This window comes from Triticum aestivum, chromosome 2A (genome assembly GCF_018294505.1).
Source record: "Triticum aestivum cultivar Chinese Spring chromosome 2A, IWGSC CS RefSeq v2.1, whole genome shotgun sequence".
NCBI lineage: Eukaryota > Viridiplantae > Streptophyta > Magnoliopsida > Poales > Poaceae > Triticum > Triticum aestivum.
In genome coordinates, this window is record NC_057797.1 from 746,812,972 (window position 1) to 746,822,844 (window position 9,873).

The window sequence follows — 9,873 nt, forward strand, 5'->3', positions numbered from 1 at the left end:
TCAACACTTTTGTGTTTGTTTTTTGCAGAAGAAGAAATGTATTCGCAACAGAGCCTCCCAGGAACGTCTGATCGTGTTGATTGACAAATTCACTGACGATCAAAAGGGAGCTGCTGCTGAGATGGGTATGCAGGTTCTGATGGATGTCCGGTGTACGAACCTTGTCAACCCGGTATGCGACTGGCTTGGTGAGATATACGATCCCGCCTCCAGGGAATTCGTGATCCCGGGACGGGGAAGACTTCCATTGAATGAGGAATCCGTGTTCTGCACTTTGGGTGTGCCTCGGGGACATATCAAAGTCCCGTACGAGGTTAATAATGAGATCGAGGAAGAGCTATTCGCCCGTTTGTTTCCTGGGTTGGAGGCAATGCCGAACACGTCTGTACTGGCAGATTCTCTGCAGGACATGACGACGCACGGAGAAGTTTTCAAGATGAAGCTACTCATGTACCTCATCTCCGCTGTTTTCGCGCCGACCACTTCTCTTCGCCCAAGCAACAAATGTTTCCCCATCCTGGTGAATGATCCATGCTCGCTACTGCCAGTGTTTTCGTTGCGTTTCTTCCGTTTTGATTTCTGATGCGGCAACCTTTTTTGCCCTGAAATTTTGTGTGGTGCAGGCGAATCTGAAAAACGTGAAGAGTATGAACTGGTGTAAGTTTATTGTCGACTTTCTCCACGATGCTTTCAAAAACAAGATGTACCAGAAGGGTTGTCGTCTGCACTTAATGGTATTTTATTTTCACCAGATCTCTGTGTGAACTCTTTGTTTATAACGTACTTTTTATTTCATGCATGACAATCTGGTCATAACAAGATGGCAACTGCCATAGTGACAATGTGGCAACTGCCATAATGACAACGTGGCAACTGTCATACTGACAATGTGGCAACTACCTTCATATTAGCATGGCAACTGCCATCACACTTTGATGGCAACTAACACATACATATTATCGTTGGATCATACATTATCCTGCTTTTTTTTTTCTGAACTACAATTTAACCACGATGGCAACTGATATTTTCTTTTCTTTGCAAAATTGTTTTAAATCAGCTCATGTATGTCGACTCTCTTGATCTGTCCACCGTGGATTTCACCGGGATAGGAGGCCCGCCGCCTACTCACAAGTTTGCTGTTTCTGCGTGGACCATCAGCGCTGTCAAGGCTGTGCTTGCCGCAGACAGGGCAACTGATGGCACATATGGAAAACTACAGGTTAGTTTTTGTTTATGTCTTTTTCACACGGCATGCTTACAAATTTGACACGACGCAACCGTCCGTGGTTTATAAGGCATGCTTACAATTTCTTTTTTTGTTTTTCATAGCTGATGGCCAAGCATGCTATAGACTACAGCGTGTTTGGGGGGCCTCAAAGATTTGAAAAGTGGATGGACGTGCACTCAGCTCCGTCTTGCCCTTCTGAGGTAATCAAAATGTCCACATCTATGGTTTGCTGTGGATTACATGTTGATGTCGCGGAAGCGAATGCAGTACGGGCGTTGTTTTTGTTGATGCTTCTTGTTTTCGTGCACAGGCGAGGGCACCAGTGGAGCATCTAATTGGGCAGTTTGCATCCGGAATGACCGGCCTGCTCGGGAAGTTGGTTGAGGGGTGGACGTCCCTAAGTGCCTCTGACAGCGACGCGGTTGCGAGGCAGTTCACTTCATTTGTCCCAGAACGTACACATCGGCCAACCGGTTGCCGTGGCCGGTATGACTACAACAGCTCTCAAGAGCCCGGTGACACACAGGATGATGTGGATGGAGACGCTGGCCTCAGCAAGGACGACGACGATGACACCGATGACGATGAACACGCTGAAGTTCGCACATGCGGCAACAAGGGCAAGGATGCAATAGGTGCCCACCCACCGGAGAAAGTGACAGAACATACGGCTGCGAGAGGCGAGGGGGTTTTGCCATCAAGGAGGGGGAGGGCTCCAGAGGATGTTGGGCAGGGTTCTGCTGGCAAGAGGTCTAGGATCGATCCCGTAGCTGCCAGGAAGAGGTTCGACTCTCAATTTTAGTTTTCTGCTGTGTATCTTTTCTTTGGAAAAATCTCATCCATTTCTTTTGCACTTGTTTTTTGTCAAGCGCGGCAATTAGTTTGTTGTCTGACAATTGCCACCTTCTTTTTTCCTTCCATCTGTTGCGTGCAGTGAGCCGACCGCTGGTGGACGAGCAGCTACGAAGAAACAGGCGCCAACGCCAACCCGTGTTTCTGCTCGCTTGAACAAAGGTGCCCCCATTGCCGGTGACATCCCTTCCACCAGGTCTTCTGCTCGTACGACGACGACCAACACCGGGGATCCTGTCGTGTTGCCTGACCTGAGGAAGGCAGTCAAGAAGTAGGTTTCTCCATGTGCTTTTCATTTTGAGATAGCGGTTTTTTTCTTGATTTTTCAATGCAACTGGTCTGCTTTTGTCACATGTTCTTCTGTTATCATCCCCCACGAGGCAACTGCTGTTTTTTCCAAATGATTTCTTCCTTCATTTTTTAAATGTATGGCAACTCCTATTATCTTTACATGGCAACTGGCATCTAGGCCAAATGGCAACTATTTCTGTACCTAATGGCAACTGTCATCTTTTTTTTTACCATTTTCTTCTGAGAGTTCATCCCCCACCTAATTTTGAAATTGCATTCCTCACAGATCAGACATTTCTATCATTCCTTTTCAATTTGCCTAACTTTGATAACTGCTGCTGTATGGCAACTGCTAACTATGGCACATGGCAACTCATGACCCCCTTACATGGCAACTACCAGCTTTTTCCACTTGTTTTTAGTTTTTTAATGCTTCTATCATTGCAAACATATTTTTTTGTCCATTTTTTCATACCATTTTTCACGTGCTTTTTTTCCTTTGCAGGGTGAAGAAGACTACTACGCGCGGGGCCAAGCATATCAGTAGAGACCCACTCGAACGCCTGCATTCAAAGTTTTCAACAGGTGGCAACTCAGATGTACATGAGGCGCCAGGCGACAATACTGCTGCTGCACCGTCAACTGCTCCCACTAACTCTGATGCAAGTGGCCGACCATCTCCGCCGGCTGCAGATGTGCAGGCTAGAACAACAGGCATCCGTACATCAGGGAGTGACGAGTCGGTATCCACCAGGACAGCTGAAATATTGCCAACTCTTCTGGCAATGAAGGATGCTGCTGTGAGCCATGCCACCCCATCAGCAAGCGTCGAAGTGGATGCTCCCGAGACCAACCTAGGCAAGGAAGATTCCCGCTCATTTGACACTGATTCCAAGCGCGTGCCTGGTGTCTCACCTGTGTCCATGACAGAAGCGGCTGAGGCGGCACTTCACAAGGATATGCCATCTGCAGATGAGAATCCTGGCACAACAGCTCCAGCTCCTGTCGATGGAGATACTGCTAAGGCGACCGTTCCGCGTGCTGGTCTTCCACATAGGCGTCGTAGCCCCCGCAAGCAATCAACAGACATATCCAACGCTCCGGCTGTAGCTAGGAGCAGGAGAGACGAATCTGGTTATGTTCCTGCGTCCACACTGTTCCCGCCACCTGCAAAAATCAATGTGATGGAGAAACCGCAAGACCGGAGCACAACTGATGCAGGTGTCAAGCCGGGCACGAGTGACGCAGAGGAACGCCCGGAGCAGACTGCGCCTTCACCCCCAGCGGAAATCCCCAGCATAAATCTGCGCACTTCCAGGCTCCCAGTCAATGTCGGTGTCCCCTACAGTCCAAACAAGAAGATTGTCATGAAAGCTGCGGCTGAGACCGCTGACAACACGCCCCGCCCTGCAAATAAGGCCGATCATTTTGTAGCGGCCGATTCAGATATGTTTGTCGATCTTTCACCCTTGGATTCTGCCCCGAAAGTCGTTCGTGGTCCGGCCAGTAGGAATGAGAGGCACCCAATGGCCTTTACCCCACCGAGCTTCAGCCTCGGCATCAGTCAAGATCAACCGGTGGTGCACGATCCTATACCAGTTGCCTTTGCTTTCCCAGGAGGCATGCCCGCAATGATGGCGCAGCCAATGGTCGATGGCAGGAAGGCTGTCAAGTTCGCAGAGCCAATTGTGCAAGGTACACTCATCACGCACTTACGATTTTCTTGTATACATGTTTGTAGTTTGACTTTTGTCCCAATCGCATTCTTTGGGGGTCCTCACTTGTGACGGCAACTGCCATGTGACGACATGGCAACTGGATTTGATGCACCATGTCACCTACGTTTTTTTCTTGCTGCCATGCTGCGTTTGACATTTGGGCAAGCACGTGGCAACTGAAGTTATTTCAACATGGCAACTGTAGTTGCTGTCACATGGCAAATACAGTTCAGTACACATGGCAACTGGATTTGCCACATCATGCCACATGCATTTTTTCTACCATGCTGCATTTTTTCATACGACATTCACATGGCAAGTGGAGCCGACACGCAACATTGGCAACTGCAGTTTCTATGACATGGTACCTACAGTACAACTAGGTGGCAACTACAGTGCAACTACATGGCAATTGTATTTGCTATGTCATAGCGACTGTAGTTGGACCACCCATGGCAACTGCCCCACTTTTTCTACCTACATATCACATCATGGACCTTTACTTCCTCACAATCCATCTGTTTTTGGATTTTATATGTATCCTAACCCACTTTTTTTTATATTCATTGCAGCCACCCCTGAGGAGATTTCACCGTCACTTGATGAAGTTTACCGCATGATCGAGGAGACAGCATTGCAGAGGAGTTCCTCACGAGGGCAAGGGCAATCAAGTTCCAATGTGCCTGCAGATACGGTATCTGAGGATACCATTAGGAGTGTCACCCTGGTCCTGTGAGGCAGCAGAGGGTAGTTCACCCACCCCCCGCGGAAGACTACGAGCCCGAATTCAGGGCCACTAAGGAACAGACCCAGCTGTACGATATCGTCAAGCGTTTTGGAAATGCGAGGACCAACAGCAAGCACATGAAGGAGCTGAAAGCGTAAATTACCATACCCCATAATCTCTCATCTTGCTTGCTCTTTTTTACCATTTATCTACTTCGTACTTTTTATAAATGGTCCGCTTACGTTTTAGTTCTTTCATATATTTTTTTACTTAGTAGGCATGATTCTTCCATGCTATATCATTTTCATACAGCTCATTGTTGGACAGAACGAAAGTCATTCAGTGCGGAGCGATGTACGTCGACCTGGGTGATCTTGCTGAGTCCGTGAGGCCAAATGGAAAAATGTCGACGAATGTAGTTGCATGCGGGATCGACTACATCAACAATCACACCGATGTATGCGCCGACAAGATAATCATGCATTACAGTGTGACCTGCAAAATATGGGATGGTGACTTCCACCACAAAATCCCGAGGAACAATTTTGCACAACACGGTGACTTCAAGCTCACACTGAAGAAATATGTGAGTTCTCCTTTCCTGTCTGCACCGTTTTTTCACATGGCGTGGTTTTTTGCCAGAACCTGTACTTGTGTTTGTGTGGCAGAAGTTTTCATGTGGCAACAATTGCCGTGCACACTGACTTCTTGATTTTTTGTATCCCCATGCAAACTATGTGGCAACTTGATAGTAAAATACATGGCTCATTTTGTTCATACAATGGATGGTAACTTTCTTTTCAACTACTCCCACCCATAATCAAACATTCTACGTGATTCTAATTTTTTTGTCCCTCTGTTGTTCTTTCATGTGAACTTTGTATCTCATTTCTTCACTTTTTTAAATGCAGGTCATGTTCCCCATGTTCCAGGAGCTTGCACCACACGACCGACACGACAAGTGTGGTCACCACTATGCGGTCTATCTTGACCTGAAGAACCAACGTATCGAGGTGCTTGATTCAATCCGTTCGGAAGCTGATGCAGACCTTACTACGCATGCCGAATTATTCATCAAGAACCTCAAAGAGACTTGGAACCGTCACTACGAACATTCAAAGGTCCAGATCAGGCATTTCCCGACTGAGTATGTGGCGACTGTGAAGCAAGGGAACACGTAATTTCTTTTAACCCGCTCCTTCATGTGCCATTTTTACATCAATCCACCCCCTCTTTTTGTCGACACATCTGAACTGAAGTCCATCTTTGCTGCAGCTGTCCATTTTTGCGTGTTCACCTGAACTTTTTTTCCTCGTGCAGGACGGACTGTGGCTTTCACGCGCTGGAATACTTTGCAAAGTGGGAAGGCAGAATTGTCCCCGCTATCATAGATGCAACGGTCGTTGAGCTCCGAAAAATCTGCACATGGAACTGGCTGACGAATGAAGATTTCAACAAGCGGTCCGGAGCACGCGAGTTCGTGGAGGAAGCTGTCAAGCAAGTCATCAAGAAGTACAAGTGATCACGTGGCGTTACACACCAGACACACACCTTACATTCTGTTGTTGAGGAATGTAAGGTACTATCTCTCTGTTCTTTGTCGAAAACTATGTTTTGTGTGCTACGTTATGACTGCAACCTCGTGTAGCCTACTATGTAATGGTGGCGTGTTAGCGACATTTTTAGTGTTTTCTGTAATACATGTGTGGACGTGAACCTATTTTAGGCGTTACATCAGATCTGTTTTTATGTTTATCATTACGACAGTGGTTTCGTCGTTTCTAGCATTCTTTTTTGCTGTTTCGAATGCGTCTGCGATGTTTTCAAAAAAAAGATGGCAAATGTAGTTCAACAGACATGGTTAGTGAAAGTCATCGTCATTTTTTCATTTTTGGCTGTTTTGCTTGTTCTTTTTCATCGCTAATTGCACCGGCTAGCATTGGGTAGGTTTATCATGTAGCCATAACCTTTGCTGCGGTTTATGCACGTTTACGCTTTTTTTTCCAACTTGTTTTCCCATACATTGCACACAACACACTATGTGCTTCTAAACCGCATCGTATTTGTCATGGGGATATATGCCATGCAGAGTCATTACAAAAAGCATCCGGAAATTTTCAGTACAACTAACATGGCATATTTAGTATAAAGTAGCATGGCATATTTCGTATAAAATAGCATGACTTATCTAGTATAAAATAGCATGGCATATTTGGTATAAAATAGCATGGCAGATTAACTACACATAACATGGCAGATTAAGTACCCATAACATGGCAAATGCATTTATCCATTCAATGAATTTTCCTTCTACTTCTGTCCCCCCTCAAGAGTCATTCTCCCAATTAAAAAAAATCCCATCGTATAGGGGTACAAAACAAAATGTCCACATGGACCATGTCGCAGCGCCCCAATTTTTGCTCATTGATTGCCCGCCCCTTTCTTCGTTTTCTTGTGTTTTGCTTGAATCTCCAGTCCCGACTTGTACCTTATCTCTCTCGGACGACCCTTTGTGATGGAACGGGGTGGGTTCCTGACCTGGGTTTGTGTGCTTGCTGTTCCAGATCCTATCTCCGAGTTTTCAGATGATGGCCCCGTGGATGAAGGCACACTTGATGTGCGGGGGAACCGGTGTAAGGCTTCCTCGGCTTTCCTTTTTTTGATCTCATCAAGCTCTCTTTTCAGTGCCTTCCTGTGTTTTTCTGTGACTCTCGCTGTGTCATCACTCTTGCACGCTTCATCAATTAGCTCAGCATAGTTCTTTGTCAGCACAACGTGCCTCACGGCTTCCATGGTTGACTCAGGTCTCTCGTCATGCACAGCCAGAACTGCGTGTGTTGTCTGCGGCGCCAACGCGTCGTCAGCGTCCCAAGTCCATCGCCTCCTTATGAAATGGCGGGGCATGCGTGTCACAGCGTTCATGTCCATGACTTTTAGTATGTGACAGCACACAATGCCGTCCCGTTCGAATTTGCAGCATTGGCAGTAGTACTCGCCTTCGCCTATCGAGGCTCTGACGAAGTAGTTCCTTCCTTTGTCCGCGTCTTCAGGTTCTGAATCTGACATGCCCAAAATAAACACACCTTGAACGTATGTTCGTCCACCCAGAAAGCCATGAACATGCTGACACGCTTTATTTCTTCCTGGAATCTGCAAGTTTTGTGTGTTTTCTGTTAAACTTTCGTGCGATCTTTTTCTTGTACACCCTTATGTTGTCATGGAAATAGTAAATACATTTTGTTTGAACATGGCAAACATAGTTCATTGAACATGGCAAATATATTACGTTGAACACGGCAAATGCAGTACACTACACATGGCAAATGCATTACAACATACATGGCAATTGCAATACAACAGACATGGCAATTGCAGTACATTTTCAACTGGATATCGTCATTTCCACACCAATATTCCCCAATGGAAGCACATTGCATAAAACATGGCAACTGCATTTTTATTAAACATGGCATATACAGCTGAGTAAACATGTCAATTGCATTTCAAAAAAAAGGGCAGATGCATTTCATTAAACATGGCAACTGCATTTCAGCATATGTGTCGCCAATATAACATTTTTTTAGCATTTTTTGACATTGGCATTTGCATGCCAACATGCTCCAATGGAAGCACAGCGCATAAAACATGGCAACTGCACTTCATTCAACAAGGGAAATGCACCCGAGCAAGTATGCCAAAACAAAATTTTCATTTTAACATGGCAACTGCATCTGAGTAAGCATGGCAAACAGTATTTCATTAAACATGGCAGCTGCATGTCATGGCAACTGCATTGCACTCTATAAGGCCCCTACTGACTTGGTGCTTTTTATGCAAATAAGACTGTAATGCAACTGACTTACTTGTTAAAGATCTTGTTGGTGTATATCTTGCTCATTTGCCTCTCCATCGGTAAATACGTTAGCAATTTTGGCTGCTTTAGGGCTGTGGTCGCTTCTTGCTGTAGCTCAGATCCTAGAATTTTTTGTTGCAAAGCTGTGTACTGCTTGGCAAACTGTAGCAATGAGTTGCCAGGGCTGACGTACCGCTTTAAAACAGTATTGAACCCCTCGCTGCGTTGCGTAGTCTGCAGAAAGGGGAAGAAGCACTGCATGAAGTAGGCCGGCACCCAGTACATTCGCTTCTCCCACAGGCTAACAAGAGTCTCGTTGTCCTGGACTTGATGTGTTTCAGTCATGGCCATCCAGCTCCTTTCAAACTCCTCCACCGTCAAGCTGTGGTCCACGCACAGCTCGAATGCCTTGTGCAGCTCTGGACGGTCGGCAAAGAACGGTCCTAGCGTCTCCTCAGCCTTCTTTATAATGTGCCACCTGCAGTGCCTGTGCACCGCCAACGGAAAGACCTCCTCTATGCCTGCACGCATGCTGAAATCTTGGTCCGTTATTATGTTCATCGGAGCAAGTCCATCCATGCACTCCAAGAAGGTCTTGAACAGCCAAACGTACCCATCTTTGTCTTCGTTCCGGACGAGGCCGCATCCGAACTGCAACGACTGATTGTGGTTATTTATTCCTATGAACGGAGCGCATGGCATCTTGTACATATTGGTGAGGTACGTCGCGTCGAATGAAATGCAATCTCGGAAATGTTTGTAGGCTCTCCTTGCAGCACCATCCACCCAATACATGTTCCTGACACGGTCCTCATCGTCCAACCTTATCCTGTAGAAGAAATCTGGATCTTCCTTTGCTTTCGCATCGAAGTAGGCTATTGTGGCCTCTATGTCTGCCAACTTGCTCTCTCTACGGTACTTGGCCTGTAGGTTTGTGACGTCAGCTAGTATGTACGGCATGCTACTCAGAGTCCCCTTTTTGCTGTGGATGAGAGATAGTATCTGTACCATTCTTGATGGACCGACGTTACAATCATGTAGCAGCTTTACGAATTTCCTTTCGACGGGGGTGAACCCTCTATGGGCGGTCAGAAATTTCACCAGGTCGAACTTCTTTATGAGTTTGTGGTTGTGCTCATCAAAATACTCATTGACCACCCATGTTGCTCCATCTACGTTTAGCTTACACCGGACAGGGCAC

General features: G+C 46.4%; 1 pseudogene; it reads right to left on the minus strand.

Annotated features, from left to right (window-relative positions):
* Window positions 1-7,360: 7,360 nt before the first annotated feature.
* LOC123186388 (protein FAR1-RELATED SEQUENCE 5-like) lies at window positions 7,361-9,611 on the minus strand (annotated as a pseudogene).
* Between the last annotated feature and the right edge of the window lie 262 nt (window positions 9,612-9,873).